Source organism: Triticum aestivum, chromosome 1D (assembly GCF_018294505.1).
Source record: "Triticum aestivum cultivar Chinese Spring chromosome 1D, IWGSC CS RefSeq v2.1, whole genome shotgun sequence".
Lineage (NCBI taxonomy): Eukaryota > Viridiplantae > Streptophyta > Magnoliopsida > Poales > Poaceae > Triticum > Triticum aestivum.
This window is the reverse complement of record NC_057796.1, coordinates 340,775,927-340,792,714: the sequence shown is the minus strand read 5'-3', so window position 1 is coordinate 340,792,714 and position 16,788 is coordinate 340,775,927. Positions and strand designations below refer to the sequence as shown.

Sequence of the window (16,788 nt, the reverse complement as noted above, 5' to 3'; positions counted from 1 at the left end):
ACCTGTGTACACTCATAAACACATTAGTCCCTTAACCTATAAGTCTTCAATACACCAAAATCACTAAGGGGCACTAGATGCACTTACAATCTCCCCCTTTTTGGTGATTGATGACAATATAGGTTAAGTTTTCAACGGGGATAAACATATGAAGTGTAAATACTGATATTGAGGAATTTGATTGCAAGATATAGAAGAACTCCCCCTGAAGATGTGCATAGTGAGGAATTTGCTTTTGAAGCAATGCACACTTGAAGAGTAAAATCATGGAGATCTCCCCCTATATCTTGTAATTCATACACGCATTTGACATAATATATGAAGAATTTGAAATGCATGATGAAATATGGTGACTGATGTAATTCAGCATGCGTGCAATAACATTAACGAGGAATAAGCATGCAGAAGAAGCAGCAAAAGTATCAGGCCACCATAGAGTTTAAGTTTACAACTTGATCCAACAAAGTCATCAGAAGAACGAGAGTTGTAACTTAGAAAAAAAACGCCCATATAGATAGACCCGCTTGAAGACTAACTCAAATTTCTCCCCCTTTGTCATCGAATGACCAAAAGGTTCGAAAATGAGGACTAACGCCCCTGAAGAATATCAAGTTGATGAAGGAGCGCCAGCGTTGTTGGGGTCGTTTGTTGATGTAGGGCCTGCCGCAGTGTCGTCCAAGTCTTCATGCTCGTCGGTGTCACACGATGAAGAATAGGAGCTGGCCACCAAGGAAGGAACCTTGACCTTCTTGTATTTCTTCGGTGGAGGTGCAGACCAGTCAAAGTCCTCCTTGATACCCATTTTCTTCAGATCTTCTGCGCTATAAATGTGCGACAGAACAGCCCAGGTGCGGTTGAGGGTTTCATGAAGGTAGTAATGGTTTTTCTTCACTGCATTGTGGGTAGCAGTCATGTTGTGAAGAATTGAACCAAACTGACGCTTGACCCATTTGTGATTGCGATCAACCTTCTGGTGAAGACTGAGGAGAAGCTCACGGTCAGTCATCACCCTGGGAGCTGTGCCTTGAGGATTTGGCTTGGTTGCGTTGGCGGCAGAGTCATGGGTGGCGGAGTCATCATTGGTGGAGTAGGATGCAGTCTTGCGAAATTGACCATCCAATGGACGAATACCTTCATCAATAATAGCAGTAGCCTTGCCCTTTTCATCAGCTGAAGAAAATGTCCGTTTGAGGACTTCAATCGGGGGCAAGTAGCTGCAATGGTTCAGTGTATCAGCTTTGTAGTTGAGTGAAGACCTTGTTCTGATGAATCTCATAATCCACGGAGCATAAGGCTTCAACTCAAACGGTGACATTGCTACATTGGCCAGAGTCCTCATGAAGAAATCATGGAAGTTGACGGGAATGCCATGAATGATATTGAAAAGCAGATTCTTCATGATGCCAATGACTTCTTCTTCATTCGAGTCGTGGCCCTTGATAGGACTCAATGTCTTCGTTAGAATGCGATAGACAGTCCGAGGCACATATAACAATTCCTTCACAAGGAATTTAGTTCTTGGGGCCTGACCTGGCTTCAAAGGCTCATCAGCACTTGCATATAGTGATCTGTAAGCTCAGGTTCACTGTAGACGCAATGAGCAGCTTCAAGGGGAGGACTGAGAGGCAAAGCACGAAGCAATTCAGTAGCTGGTGCCTTGTAGTGAGTATTTTCAGACATCCAGTCCAGCACCCATGAATTCACATCTTCAGAGTCTCCGGTGATGTGCAGAGTTGCATAAAATTGAAGAATGAGCTCTTCATTCCAATCACATATATCAGTGCAGAAATTTAACATCCCAACGTCGTAAAGAACACTAAGGACTGGCACGAAGCATGGCAGAGATTCCATATCCACGTGAGGAATGTGCTCATGATCGAAGACTTTGTCTTTGTTGAACAGCACTGAGGAATAAAAATTTGCCTGGCTGGCAGTCCAGAAACGCCTCTTCCTAATGCGAGCAAAGTCATAGGGGCTGTAATCAGTGAAGAATACGGGCTCGCCGAAGAAATCATTAGCCTTGCATTTTTGCTTCCTTGAGAAAGGATCATTTGGCTTGGGCAGAGGAGTGTCAGTCAGTTGCATTACAACCTCAGGAATCGCAATCTCAGGTTCTTCAGGCTGAGGAATTTCTGGTTCCTCTTCAGTGGCAGCCTGGGTCTTCAATTCTTCATTTTCATTTTCTTCAGCACTAGTGGCTGGAATTTCTTCATGAGCTTCATCAGATCCCATTTGAACTGTAGTTGCTGGGGACTGAGGAATTTATTGCAATGGTGTGAAGAGTGGAGAGTTGGGGTGCTGACTTTCCCAAAAGTCATCATTCAGCACAGGTGTGGTACAACCAATGACCACATCTTCATCTTCCATTTCTTCAACGCCGGCCTCTTCAGCAGTAAACTGAGGCATAGGCGAGGAAACTGTGGGGGTTGAAGGGATTTTATCCACTTCAATTTCTTCATCCATCTGCTCTGACGAAGCAGCAGAAGGATTTTCTTCATCAGATCCGCTAGGGATCACATATTCTTCATCAAAAGGGACGATTTCCTTTGATGGCATGGAGGAAACAGGAACAGCATCAATTGGATTAGCAAATGAGCTTGTCAATTTCTTCATCTTCTTCGGTGCTGAAGAATCTGAAGGAGCTGATGCTTTCCTTTTCTTCACTGCTACACGCTCTGCAGCCTTGGTCTTCTTCACATCTGATGCAGATGGAAGAATTGGAGTTGGGGTAGGCGCAGGAGGAGCAGAGGAATGTGGTTGATTTTCTTCAGGCACAACTAATGCAGTTGCCCTGACCTCTTCATTTTCTTCAAGCGCACCACTAGTGGATGCCCTGGCAATTTCATCAGCGGCTGGAATGCAGTCATCAGCCCTGGAACTCACATTTTCTTCAGCAATCTGAATGTCATCAGCGGTGCTGGCATGTTCTTCAGTTGGCTGAGCAGATGCTTCAGCCTGAGGAATTTCTTGTTGCGATGGGGCTGCAACATTGGAGGTGAACTTCTTAGTCAGTTTAACAAACCTGACCTTGGCTCCTTTTCAATCGGCATAGTAAGCATTGAAATCATCGCTGAGGACTTTGATTTCAGACTGGATCTTCGCAAGTTCATCAGCTGTCATAGAGATAACGTTGTTCTTCAGGAATTTCTCCTTCCTGTACTGCGCTTTCTTGAGCTGCCTGGCCTTCTCAAATTTCCATTTCTCTTCTTGGATGAAGGCAGTCAGCATATGACTTTGGCCAGGAGTCAGCTTGAAGTCACGCATAGGAGTGTTTGGGTCCTTGTGCCAGAGATCAATGTAATCGAGGATCAACTTTGGATCCAAAAGCAGAGGCACATTTGTGCCCTTGGCTCTAGCGGCCCTGACTTGCCTATCTCTGATGATTTCAGCAAGTTCTTCATCATCAGCTTCGTCTTCTTCAGACGGCACTTGGAAGGCGACCTGCTTCTTGTGAGGACTTGGGCGAGAGCCTCGTCCAGCAGTGGTCTTTGTCTTCAGCAAAGAGGGTCCTGTTGAAGAATTTGGTGCAGCTGAGGAACTAGCTGAAGCTCCTGAGGCAATAGAGATGCCTGTAGTCCTTTGGCACGTGGCAAGATGCACAGGTGCTGAGGATTTGGTCGGAGCAGCTGAGGACTTTGGAGGAGCAGCGTGAGGAATTGGTCGTGGGGGCATTGACGGTGAAGCACTTGGCTTACGCGCAGGCTTCTTTGCCATGGATTTCTTCGGCTTCACAGAGACCTCAGCGGCAGCAGCAGCAGAGTCTTCATTGAATTTCCTCACTGCTTCTCTAGCTTGTTTAGCCAGCTTGGCCTGGCGCTTGGCCCATTCATCAGGATAATCTTCACCACGCTTGAGGCTAGTGAGATCAGCTTCTTGGCCAGGTGCCAACGGAGGTCTTGAGCATGGAGGATTGAGTGCGAATTTCTCCATGTATTTGGGAGTCACATACCTGTACTCCCTCCACTCTCTTGCCCATCTCCTCTCTATCTTCTGAATGTGCACCTTGCGCTGATTTTTATCTTCCTCAGGGGGTGTGCAGTACCCAGCATAGATGTCCTCAGGGATTTCAAATGCAGTGTTGATCTCAGGCCTCTTTCCTCCTTTCTGTGGCTTCTTTCCATCAACCATTTTCTTCAGATGAGGAATTTGAACAATTGAATTCTCTGAAGAAGTATGCAACCTTTCTTCGAGGAACGCTGCAAATGAGTTAAGTTGATGAGAACCTAGTGATTCAGCAGCAGACATGAGTACCTGTGAACAGAGTATAGTTGCGAGGAATTTGAAGAGGTCATATGCGTTCTCAGAAGATTTTTCAAAAAAAAACAAGTTTGAGGAATTTGACCAGATGAGTCTTGAAGAATTTCACTAAGCATTCTTTGTCTTAGGTTCCAGAGTTGTATAGATCGAAGACCCACACAATTGAGAAATCTTGAAGAAAAATTATTGCTTAGAGAAACGAATCAAGAACAAATGACATGTGAGGTGTTTAGTGTGTGAAGAATTTGAAGAATAAACACCTTTGAAGATTTTGTAGAGATCATTTGAATCAAGGAGGGCAGTAAAAGTAACTTTTAATTACTCTGAACGAAGAACACGACGAACTGTGAGGTGGAGATGAGAAGTTCGTCTGTGCAGATCTTCCACGCCCTAACTCGGCGGAGGAAGACGGCTACGGCGGCGGCGGAGTGAAGATTTCCGCGGCCGGCGTGAGTACGGCGGCGACGAGGTCGAAGCAGTGAAGCTCTTCCTCACCGGCGAAGATGAAGTAGCGGCGGCGCTAGGGTTTGAGAAGCTCGAGCTGGAGAGAGGTCGAGCGGAGTAAAGGAAGTGAGGAAGGGGAGAGGGGGTATTTATAGCCATGGTTAAAAAACTGTTCGCCCGAAGAAATTGGACGAACGTGCCCCTGACCCTTCTCATTCACTTGACATGTGTCACCCACGTACTGAGAAGTGGAGATCGTGGGTGAATAGATAAGTATTTCGTGGGATGCGGAACGGTTTGAGCGGCAACGCCGAAAATTTGGATAAGATAAGTTAAAAGTTCTGTTCGCAAATTCTTCAGCTGACAAGGACATAGTGAAGATTTTGAACGAGTTTCAAATAGAACGCACATGAAGAATTTATGAATAGATTGGGTTGAGTATAGCATAGAGGGGGAAGGGTCCGATCACATTCACTTAGCAGAAAAACCAACTTGAAGAATTAGCCATAAGTGAATGTTGTAGAGGACATAAACTCATATATATATATATATATATAGCCAATGAAGAAAAACGACGAAAACAGTGAAGACAATGCAAAGTTGAAGAACATGAACAACTGAGGAATTTCAAAAACTGAGGAAAAAACTCAAATTGAAGGTTTTCAACTTTTGTGGTGGCGTGACCCACCATATAAGAATGATGATTTCAGACACCGCGTACAATTGTCGTAGGGCTCTGAGAATCAAATTCTTCATTAATTTCTTCACACTTAGAGTGTTATTCTTCATTGATTTAAGAAAAACGTTTCTTCATGTGTTGCACATCTAAGTCATCAACTTTGCATAAGTGTTAGGATGAGTGTCCTTTCCAAAGAACATTCGAAGATTCTAGGATATTTAGCTCACACCGCAACTTGCTAAATCTCTTCTCATCCAAGGGCTTTGTGAAGATATCGGCTAGCTGTTCTTCAGTCTTCACATGCTCAATAGAAATGTCGCCCTTCAACACATGATCGCGAAGAAAATGATGACGAATCTGAATGTGCTTTGTCTTCGAGTGCTGAACTGGATTGTGAGCAATCTTGATGGCACTCTCATTGTCACAGAAGAGAGACACATTCTTCACGTTGACGCCGTAGTCTTTGAGAGTTTGCTTCATCCACAGCAATTGAGCACAGCAAGAACCAGCAGCAATGTACTCAACTTCAGCAGTAGACAATGATACGCAGTTCTATTTCTTCAAGGACCAACAGACCAAAGATCGTCCGAGGAAATGACATGTACCAGATGTTGACTTGCGGTCCACACGATCACCAGCATATTCAGAGTCAGAATATCCAATGAGATGAAAAGCCGAGCCCTTGGGGTACCATAATCCAAGTGTTGGTGTGTGAGCTAGATATCGAAGAATATGTTTCACAGCCTTATGGTGTGATTCCTTCGGTGTAGCTTGAAATCGGGCACACATGCAAACACTAAGCATAATGTCTGGCCTAGATGCACATAAATACAATAAAGAACCGAGGGCTCCAAGGCGGCGCCTTCAGGAAAGGAACGACACCGGAGCGCCGCCACCGCCCGACACGATGGTCAGGGTTTCCCCTGGAGCAACCCGACAGGCAATGAAGGCCGCGACGATGCCTTCAAGAAGGGACCGATTCGCCGCCGCCGGTCCGTCCGAAGATAGAGCAGGTTTTCACCCCGGCCAACAATCACCACCACCGAACGCCACACCCTGGCATCCATGCCGCCCACACGGCCATGATCACCAGGCAGCACCAAGCCACGAGCTCTGCCCATGAGCACCGCGCTACCACCTCCAGGGCCGCCGCCCTGGCATCCGAGACCTTGACACCACCTCACCCGAGCCGTCACACTACTCCACCCAAAGAGACGAATGGAAAGGTCCCGTCTTTCGCATCCCTGGGCGACCCTCAGTGCCGAGACCTAAGAGGCCGGCCGACACGGGCCTCCATCTCCTCGTCCTGTGGCACCGGGTGCGAGACGGGCTCAGTCCTGCAGCCGGGCGCGAGACGAGGTCGGTCCTACTGCCGGGCGCGAGACGAGCTCGGTCCTGCTGCTGGGCGCGAGACGGGATCAGTCCCGCAGCACCGGGCGCGAGACGGGAGATGGACCGCAGCTGGGAGAGGGCCAGCCCTTCGACGAAGGTAGCGTCCGAACGACGAGGAGAGGAATCGAAGGCCAAAACAGGCCGCTTCCCAACGAGCCGACGCCGGAGATGTCCGGCCGCTGCCGTGAAACGACCCAAACCACCGCCATGAGCCACCACCATGCCGTGGCAGCCCACATCCGTGCAGCGACCCGACCGGTCGCTGCCAGCACCTCGGGCCGCCCGCCGGCAAGCAGGGCCAGGTCCGGCCGAATCTGACCATGCCGCAACAAGCACCCACCAGCCACGCTCTCAAGCTCCACCTAGACAACGAGCAGAGGAGGAAGAAGGAGGGCGCCCACCTCTGTCGCGCGCCGCTACCCCGTGCCGCCCACGGCCCGCGCCGCCCACAGCTCCCAGCGCCATATCGGGGCGCAGGAGCAGCAAGCGCGCCCCTCTAGCCAGCAGCCCGACGCGCCGCGGAAGCCACCAGCCGTCGTCGTCGGGAGGGCACCCGCCGCGCCGCCCCGACCCACCAACCGCGGCGCCCTGGCCCGTGGAAGCGGCCCGCACCGGCGCCACACGCGAGGGGACGAGAAGGCCCGCCGCCGCCGGCGCCGGCCAGGCTTTGCCTGGGCGCGCCCTGTGGCGGCGGCGGGGGAGGAGGGGGCTAGGGTTCCCTCCCCGTCGCATGCGGGGGCGACACGGGAGGGGTGGGTCGGGCGTTTCTATGCTTCTAACTAGCAGAAACCAAAAAGAATCAGCTTGAAGGTGCTGCTCTGCTCTAGTGGAATCATCGAGGCAAGTCGGCTTCTAGCCTTCTAGGGACTGCACAGAGAGCAAAATGATACTCTGTCTTCTCACCATTTCAGGGAGGCTGCCAACTCCAAGAGAGCTTCCACTTGACGTATAGTCCGCAGCTTCTCTTGCTGTTTCAACATGGTCACAACAGACTCCGGGTCGTATCCAGTTTGCAGCTTACTCTTTTCTTGCTCAGCTTCAACTTCTTTCAGCAGCTCATCTACTTACCTCACAAAGTCAACTCTCAGAAGAACATCATCGTCCTGGGGAGACAGCTTGATCTGCCCATCATGTTGAAAAGAAAATTGATAAGGAAAACTAAAATTTCAGAATTGTTCTATAGCATGTAAGAACCATGATGGTATAAGGAAGTAATCTGAGTAGGAAATTCAGAATCCAATTACGGAATGATAAGTTTACAAGTATGAACAGATAACAGGACAAGTGGTTATCTCTGGAGTCAATTTACCATGAGAGATGTGATAATGTCTTTGCCCTGCAATATTTTCTGATATTTTTCCTTTACTATTTGCTTTAAGGGAAATTGCATTTTTAGGTGACAATGTCTTGTTAAATGTATAACAGGATCCTGAATTGCACAGTACAAGGCTACAAGCTTTGACACTATATATAATACTAGATTTGCCAGATGTTAAAAGATCGAACTTGAACTGCACGTAAAAGTATACAAACCATAGGATCTATAGGTAACATGACTCAGAACAGAGCTTTACATACATCACCCCGAGCAACATCAACTTGATTCCAAATGATCATGAGAACAAGTTCAGTAAGCTCTCCACTTTCAGTAGCCTTCTCAATCACCTGCATATAGATGTGCAGTGCATTAATTAAATGATTTAACTCAAATCTTTCATAAAGTGAGTTACTGAAAAGTTGTCTTCGGCACATTTACTTAATTTTATAATTTGAGGGAACATATCTTCCAACTTTTTCCCCCGTGATTTTTTTTGACTGTTCAATTTTTTGTATAAGCAAAAAGGTAAATAAAACATGGATGGAGCATGTCGCAGGATGCACATGCCAGTGCTTCACTGACAGGTGAGAGTAGCAGTAGTAAATCCTCAATATGTTCATTAGACACAGGTAAGATAACCATATTTTTATCACTTCTAACATCGAAAGAGAGATACTCTACGGTGGCGTTTGATTCATCGGCTATCCCTCAGTTGGACAGGGATAGCCAATTTTCTGAAGGATGTCACCCGTTTGGTTTAGAGGGATGAAAGGATAGGGATAGCCAAGATGCTGAGAATATTCCTCAAAAAGCTGGTTGGGAAGAGCCGGCAAAATATGGCGGAGATGAGGGCAGCCACGTTCGTGTCGCAAGCGAATCCTGAGTCGTCCGTTCAGTCAACTCTCCCGAAAGAAAAGCATCTCTCAGTTTATCCACCTCTCCTCCTCCTCCCCGGGCTTGGCGGCGGCGCCGGCGGGCGCCGGCCGGAGAAGCGCAGCGGCGGACAGGCCTTGCCCTTCCTCTACTTGTCAATCCAGCCATCTCTCGTGTGCAGTGTGCGTGCCCGGCGTGAAGGCGGCGGCGATGGCGATTTGGGCGGATCTGCGATGGCACCATCACCCTTGAGTGCTCGTGAAGGTGTAGAACCGGATCCAGCCGGAGCCTCGCACTCCTCGACGACGGCCACCACGCAATCGAGCTTTGCGTGCCTGATGGGTTAGGCTGAGGCTGGCTCGGTGGCTCTATCCTCTCAATTCCCATGCTCCAGTTCCCCTAGTATAAAATTATATTCTCTGATTTTTTGCACTACGAACTGCAGCCCGATCTGTTATTATACTCATGGATGATTGTGTGGCTGCTTATGTGTGCGCGCTGTGTATATTTTCCAAACTTGGCATGTCCTTAGCCACTTCTTATCCTTTCAACCAAACAACAAACCATGGATATTCAACTAATCCAATCCCACCCAACCAAACAACGAAAAGTGGTTATCCTTAACCACCTGGTTGAGGATATCCTTAGCCAACCTAGCCTCGCCGTTGAACCAAACGCCACCTAAGTTTGCGTCGTCCTCTCGTCACCCCAGCGTGGCAGCGGAGGGGGAACCCTAATCGGCGCCGCCCCCCAACCCCCGTTCCTCCCTCGCCACCGCCAAAGGGCGGGGATGGGCGAAGGCTGGCCGGCGGCGACGGGGCCTCTTTGTCCCTCGCGTGTGGGGATCTGCACGGGCAGGTGCTCCTGGGATAGGGCGTGGCTCGACCGCTGGGCGCCACGGCGAGGCGGTGCACTATCGCGACGACGCCTTGTTACTACAAGGCATGATGGACGGCTGGTGGCGGCGGCGGCCTAGGTGGACCACCGAGGCAATTCCGGGGGAAACCTTAGATCTCGTCGGCATGGAGCGATGGCGGTGCTTCTACGTCGTCGTCACTCTTAAGGTCATCGTTTCTGGAGCTTGCATCGCTTGGAGGGACCAGCGCCAGCGACACTGAGGTCGTGGCAACCTCGTTTCTTCATGACATCGGGCCTTTGGAGAGGGATCTACAACGACTTGCAGCGGGGAGGTGGTGTTTGTCGGCGGCAGTTGCTTCGTGGCAGCACAGTAGCCTGCGGCCGGTCTAGCAGTGGCGTTCAACAGGGAGGTGGTGGTTGTCGGTGGCTGTTGTCTTCCGAAATCTCCACTTGTGGTATCTGGCTAGTGAGGTGTTGGTAGCCGGACTAGTGTTGATGGTGGAGGTGACTTCAATGCCGAACATGCGCGCTCTGATGGAAACACTAGATCTCCGACCAGGCTATGCCGGTGCGCGCCTGCGTCGTGCCCTTGCAGACGGTGACGGATCGAAGCTTGGCTTTGGGGATGAAAATTCCGAGATCGACCTTGGGTTGGACTCATCATCATTAGCGCACATGCGTTGATTCCTTCTTGAAGGCTTAGCCTAGGAGTTGTGTATTTTTCATTTTGTTTGTCTTTTATCATAGCGTTAGTATTGGTTATCTGGTGGAGTTACTGTCGCGAGCATACGGCCTCAGGTTTTTTCCGGGTCAATGTTGTTCGGTTGCTGGATGAATAATAAAAAATATATGGTTGTGTGCATCACTCGATGTAGAGGTTAGGGGTTATCCTCCTTTTCGAAAAGAGAAAAAAAAATTTCCAACATCAAAATGATTTCAAGGTCATTGAACTTAACCAAAATTCCAGACTCAAGAGTGGGTGCTTTGTCCTTTTTGGATTAAAAAGACTCATATAAATGCATTTTCCTTCGAGACTTACTGGTTATAAAGTAGTGTCTTGCCCTGCTATAATGCAATCCCTAAATCATATTTTGCTCTGTTGGGTCACAATTTTCCAATCATTTGTTCATGTATTTTGTGTAGCAGTGCAGTTTAGATTTATAAGAATCCAAAATGAGGCATTCAGATAGCTTTTCAACATCTTCGCTGGCTCTTATGAAATTTCAAACTAAAACCCTAGCTTTACAGACTTCTTCATGTGGGTATGCTTTCGTACGCATCCCAATCTCTCGGTATTCACTTGATTTAGTATTGGGGCTACTGATATTGCTAGACTGTGGAAAGACTCCCTTAATGGTCATACACCTTTATGTGATCAATTCCCTAAACTGTTTAATATTTGCAACAAACCTCATTGCATTGTATCTCAGTTCAACCAGATTAATGTGAAAAGTTTCTTTGGCAGAAGGCTTAGTTCCGATCTCCTTACCCAATGGCATGAAGTGGGTGTCTGTGTGAATGATTTACATCTTAGCTCTGGGATCTCAATAAGAATGGCAGATACTCCACCAAATCCATGTACAAATGGCTGTAGAAACCTCTTGTTGGATGTAACTTCAAGTGGATTTGGGGGGCTAAGTTACCGAAATTTAAATATTCCTTTGGTAATTGTTTCAAGATGCAGTCTTAACTAGGCAAGTGATGAGTCATGAGACAAAGAAAATGGCCTGGGAATCCTATCTGTTCGTTTTGCAAAAATGTTGAAACTTGATAGCATCTTTTTTCCAGTGCCCTATGCCAGGATTGTATGGTGTGCTGTGGGTGTTGTTCTGGGGGCAGATCTTTGCCCATTTGAGATTTTTTTTTCTGTTTGCACTTCACTTATCTACTGGGCATGTCTTCAAAAGAAAGACGATATTGCAAAGGGCTGGAGCTGAACATCTTAGCGGTAACAGTCTGCTGATGAGAATTTTTGATGCTGCAAGTCAGGCGGTTGCAGGGGAGGAACGAAGATTTTGTCACCAGTCGTTTTGATACTGGACTACTTTGTATGTTGTGTCTTTTGAACTTCGTCCCTAAGGTGGTCTTTAGTTGTCTTCCTGATACTTTGAGCTTTTCGCCCGATCTACGTTGTGATACGTCTAGACTTGCTGGATCATGTTGACTAGGTTTCTGCCCCCATGGTGCACAGTTCGATGGCGAGTGTGTGCCATGAGTTTCAGTGGTCCTAGCAAGTGCTCGAGCTCGCTTTCCCCTTCTTTCCCGTGTCCTGCTGAATTCGGGGTTGATGTATTTCCATTATATCTTTAATGGAAAGGGGGTAAGGCCGGTTCGGAAAAGAAATGGCACCACAACAACGTGAATTGCAGGGCAGCCAAGAAAGCGGCAGCTTCAGACGTGGGCAGTCTTTTCTCTCTCAGAAGCAGAAGATGATATTGGCAGTCTCATATTCCAGATGTATCCCAAGCCTAGATAACGCCTTTGGAGCAATCACCGGCTGCCTAGATCCCTGGGATGCACTAGCTGTTTCATGAACCTTAGCTTAGCCAGTTAGCATCAACGGTGTGAGCTCTCTCTGAGTATTGGTTGCCTTTTATAACTTCCAAGGCCAAGAGATTCATGTGCATGTGCAGCAATTCAAGCATCGCACTATCAAGCCCAGCAAGCACATGGAGTACAGGCCGTGCCTAATGCGTGTACAATGTCCTAACTTATGGCTTTTAGTAGAAAACAAGCAAAACTCCAGCTACTTTTACCGAAAAAGTTATTTGCCATGTGCAGTGCCTTACTCAGGTTTTTTTTCCACGACAAAGTACTTCTCATTTTCTTTCAGTTTGAAGACTAGATTTACAAAGCACTCCCTCCGTATCAAAATGAGTGAACCTACACTTTAAAATATGTCTATATACATTCGTATGTAGTTTGTAGTGGAATCTCTAAAAAGACTTATATTTAGGAACGGAGGGAATAATATATTAGTCACCACCCACTTTAAAAGTATGAACAGATAACAGGATAACTGGTTACCTCTGGAGTCAATTTACCATGAGGCATGTGATAATATCTTTGCCCTGCAATACTTTATGTTATTTTTCATGTACTATTTGTTTTAAGGCAAATTGCATTTTTAGGTGTCAATATCTTGTTAAATCTACAACAGCCTGGCAAAGTTTTACTGTGTAGCATTGATGGGATGGCCTATACGTTAAGAGATTACAGTAATTTTTCATACGGCCGAGTGACTGACTATAGGAGATACCTACGAATGTAGGAGCCCTATAAAGAAAAGGGTACCATGTAAGTAAGAAGCTGTTTTTTTAGTTCTATTTCATAAATTCTCACACCCGAGTACCGTCAATTCAAATACTCCCAGTTTCATCAAGATAAGGGGCCTTGCATTCAACTAGCATACTTTCTCCATGTCGAACTCAAACCCAGCAGGAAAGACCATGGTGAATGGGTCCTCTCTCGGAAAAATTTCAGTCATGTGCTTTATACATGCCTTTAGTCATTTGTCATCATCATAGCCATCATGAATATTCAGAAATTCATCGAGTAATCTCATGGCAGGAGTGGCTTCACTTTTTAAAATCTCAGTCTGCATTCAGTTTCCTTTTCTGATTAGCCAGTTACAAACTAATGATACTGTTAAAAACAGGAGAAATTTAAATAATCAACACTTGTGGGCAGAAACTTTTAAATAATGATGCTTAATTAAACTCATCTAGATAAGATACAGATTAGAATAGATTTTCCACTTACCTCTACCCTTATGTACAAGAGATCAAGGCTTGTGATGGTATCCTTCTCATCCTGCAGGTAGAATAGAAGGCCAAATAAATAAATGTATACCAACTCTGCAGTTTACAATCAAGGGAATTTCTCCGAAACATTTCTGCAATGAGAAGTCCAAAAAACATAAAGATCAAACATTGGACAATCAAGATAAGGGAAGATAAAGACCATGAAGCGAAGGAAACTGTGTGTTTTACAATGTGAGATGCAAATGCAATGGTCATGCTCTAGCAATTCAAATTATTGCTGACACAATGCTGCAACACTTGTGGTAGTTGTGATCGGCAGGGTTCAGCAGGAATTTGATGTGATTGGTCATATGATCATTAAAGATTGGGTGGCGAGGAGCCGGCGGAGGCGTGAGGGTGGCCGAGGAGAAGAGAGGAGCAAACTATGATCCGGACGAGGCGGAGCTGCCGCTGAGGAGAGACGGATTAGTACGGAAGATGAAGGGTGGCGAGGAGGCCGCGAAGGTGGCAGAGGAGGTCTCGGCGGCAGGCGCCGTGGAGGAGAGCGAGACCGGGTGACGTAGCGGCGCTGGTGGCAGCGGAGGAGGAGAAAGGCTCGGCCATGGTGGTTTCCCGGTGACCGATACCAAGTTGGAGAGAATTGGAGCGGCTAGAGGACAGTCGACTGAAGACAATATTTTGGTCAGTCGACTGACCACAGTTTGTTTGAGTCGATCTGTGTACTAGCGAGGCTTCCCTTGAGTAGTTGTGGACCGGCCGGTGCATGCTTCTCCTTTCACCAATTAATAGTAAAGTTGAGTCGCTGAATTCTTTAATCTCATATATTGTTTCATAAGCAAGCGGTGCTATGATGAGTTGTCCTACGCATGTGTAAGATGAGATGAGCTGAGCCAGACTGAACAAGACATGATTAAATCCAACAGTGATTGGTGCATGTTATGAGCTCATATTATGTACGTACTCTTTTTTTTCGAGGGAAAAGAAGTTTTATTCCATATTGAGAGAGTTACAGTTGAGAGGTAAAAGATCTTCAATACATGGTGGTCCTACATGCATTCACACAGCCGTGGTACACTCTATACGACTATAATTTGTCAAACGATCGGCAACTCTGTTTTGATCCCTATTCAACTTATGAGGAATAAACTCCCTATGTCTCATCAACTCCTTAATTTCAGCCACAAGATGACCATAGGCAGAACGAAGAAGTCCGTTCCCTGATAGACATAACAACGCCTCACTTGAGTCAGATTGAACGATGACCGAAAGAGTGGAATGTTGTATAGCTAGGGTCATCCCTTGCATGATTGCATGAATCTCAGCTTTCAGAGAATCGTTACAATTGAAAATAAACCGATATGCTGCAAAAATAAGTGAACCGTCATGTCGTCTAAGAATCATTTCTGCCGCCGTTGCGTCAGATTCCACTGAGAAAGAACCACCAACTGATAGAGCAACATACTCAGTAGACGGAGGAGGCCAAGGTTTAGGACTAGGGGCAGGTCTCACTTCAGGCAAAGCCCAATCAGCAACCGGCATTTTACCTTTAATTATTTCCTCTGTACTGAACCTTTTAGCATCTCGAATAGACTTCATATAACTGTCCAAACAATCAACCGTAGTTGCGTACTTGATTGCTAGTACATGCTTCCAGGTGAGATTGTACCACAATCACCTTCTAGTACATGCGTACGTGTACCCCTAAAAAAGTACATGCATACGTGCTTGAAATTGTGTTTTTTTATAATATATAAGATTAAGTATATAACATTAAAAAAATTGCAAAAAATGTTTTCTAAGAAGTACTCCCTCTGTTCCATAATTACTGTTATGGTTTTAATTCAAATTTGAAGTAAAACCACGACAATAATTATGGAGCGGAAGGACGATGACTTATTGGCATTGATATTACCTTAAAAGAAGAAATAAAACGAAATACAAACTAAAATCAAATAAAAATAATTAATTTTGCTAAAGAAGAATGCATGAATTGGATTGGTTTATCCGTTTAGAAAAAACAAAATAAAACAAATAATGACATAATTTGCACACAATTTACACATCAATTACAATTATTTACAATATGTAAGAACAAGCATATAACAGAGGGTTTTTTGTGAAATCAAAGTTCTCTAAGATGGAATGAATTGGTGCCATTAGTATTACCCATAAAGAAGAAGAAAAATAAAATAAAACAAAATCAAAATAATGAAGTTTTCAGAAAAAAAATACATTAAAGTCGTTAGTATTACACTTTAAGAAGATAAAAATGTAAACAAATAATGACAAGATTTGCACACAATTTACATAGACAATTCATTTTTTTCATGTAGAAATAATTATATACCAGTGGAATTTTGGGAAAAAAATGTTTTCTAAGAATGAAATAGTGGCATTGGTACTACCCTTAAATATGAAAAAAATGAAATAACTAAAACAAATAATGACGAAAATTGCACACAGTTTACACCAAAATTGCGCATTTTAATAAATGCAATAATAAGCATGTAATAGTGGATTTTTTTGCAAAGATTTTTTTTAATAAAATAAATAAGTGCCGTTAGTATTACCCATTTTGGAAGGTGTCATTGGTATTGCCCTTAAAGGAAAAAGGAGATAAAATAATAATAAATGTCAACTTTTGCACACAGTTTACACAGAAATTGCACTCTTTTATAATACAGTAGAATAAGCATGTACTAGTGAAATTTTCTCTAAAAAAAAGTTTCGGAACAAGTAATGAATTACTAGCATTGGTATTACCCTTAATGAAGAAAGAAATGAAAGAAAAACTCAAACAAAATCCAAATAATAAAGTTTACTAAGTAAGAATGAATTAGTGACATTGGTATTACCTTCCAAGTAGAAATAAAACGCAAAAGAAACTCAAAAGAAATAATAACTAAATTTGCACATAATTTACACATAATTTGCATCTTTTCATAATATGCAAGAATAGGCATGTAAAAATGGAACTTTTGCAAAAAATGTTATGTAAGATGAAATGAATTAGTGTCATTAGTATTACCCTTAAAAATAAAATAAAATAAAAATAATGAAAAAGATGAAAAAATTGAAAAAATATTGCACACTATTTACACATAAATTATGCTTTTTTATAATATGAAAGAATAAGCATATAATTGGATTTTTCACAAAACTAAAGTTCTCTAGTAAGGAATGAATTAGTAGCATTAGTATTA

At 44.9% G+C, this 16,788-nt stretch overlaps 1 pseudogene; it reads right to left on the bottom strand.

Moving 5' to 3' along the window:
• Positions 1–7,671: 7,671 nt before the first annotated feature.
• LOC123159205 (protein PALE CRESS, chloroplastic-like) lies at positions 7,672–14,188 on the bottom strand (annotated as a pseudogene).
• Positions 14,189–16,788: the final 2,600 nt, after the last annotated feature.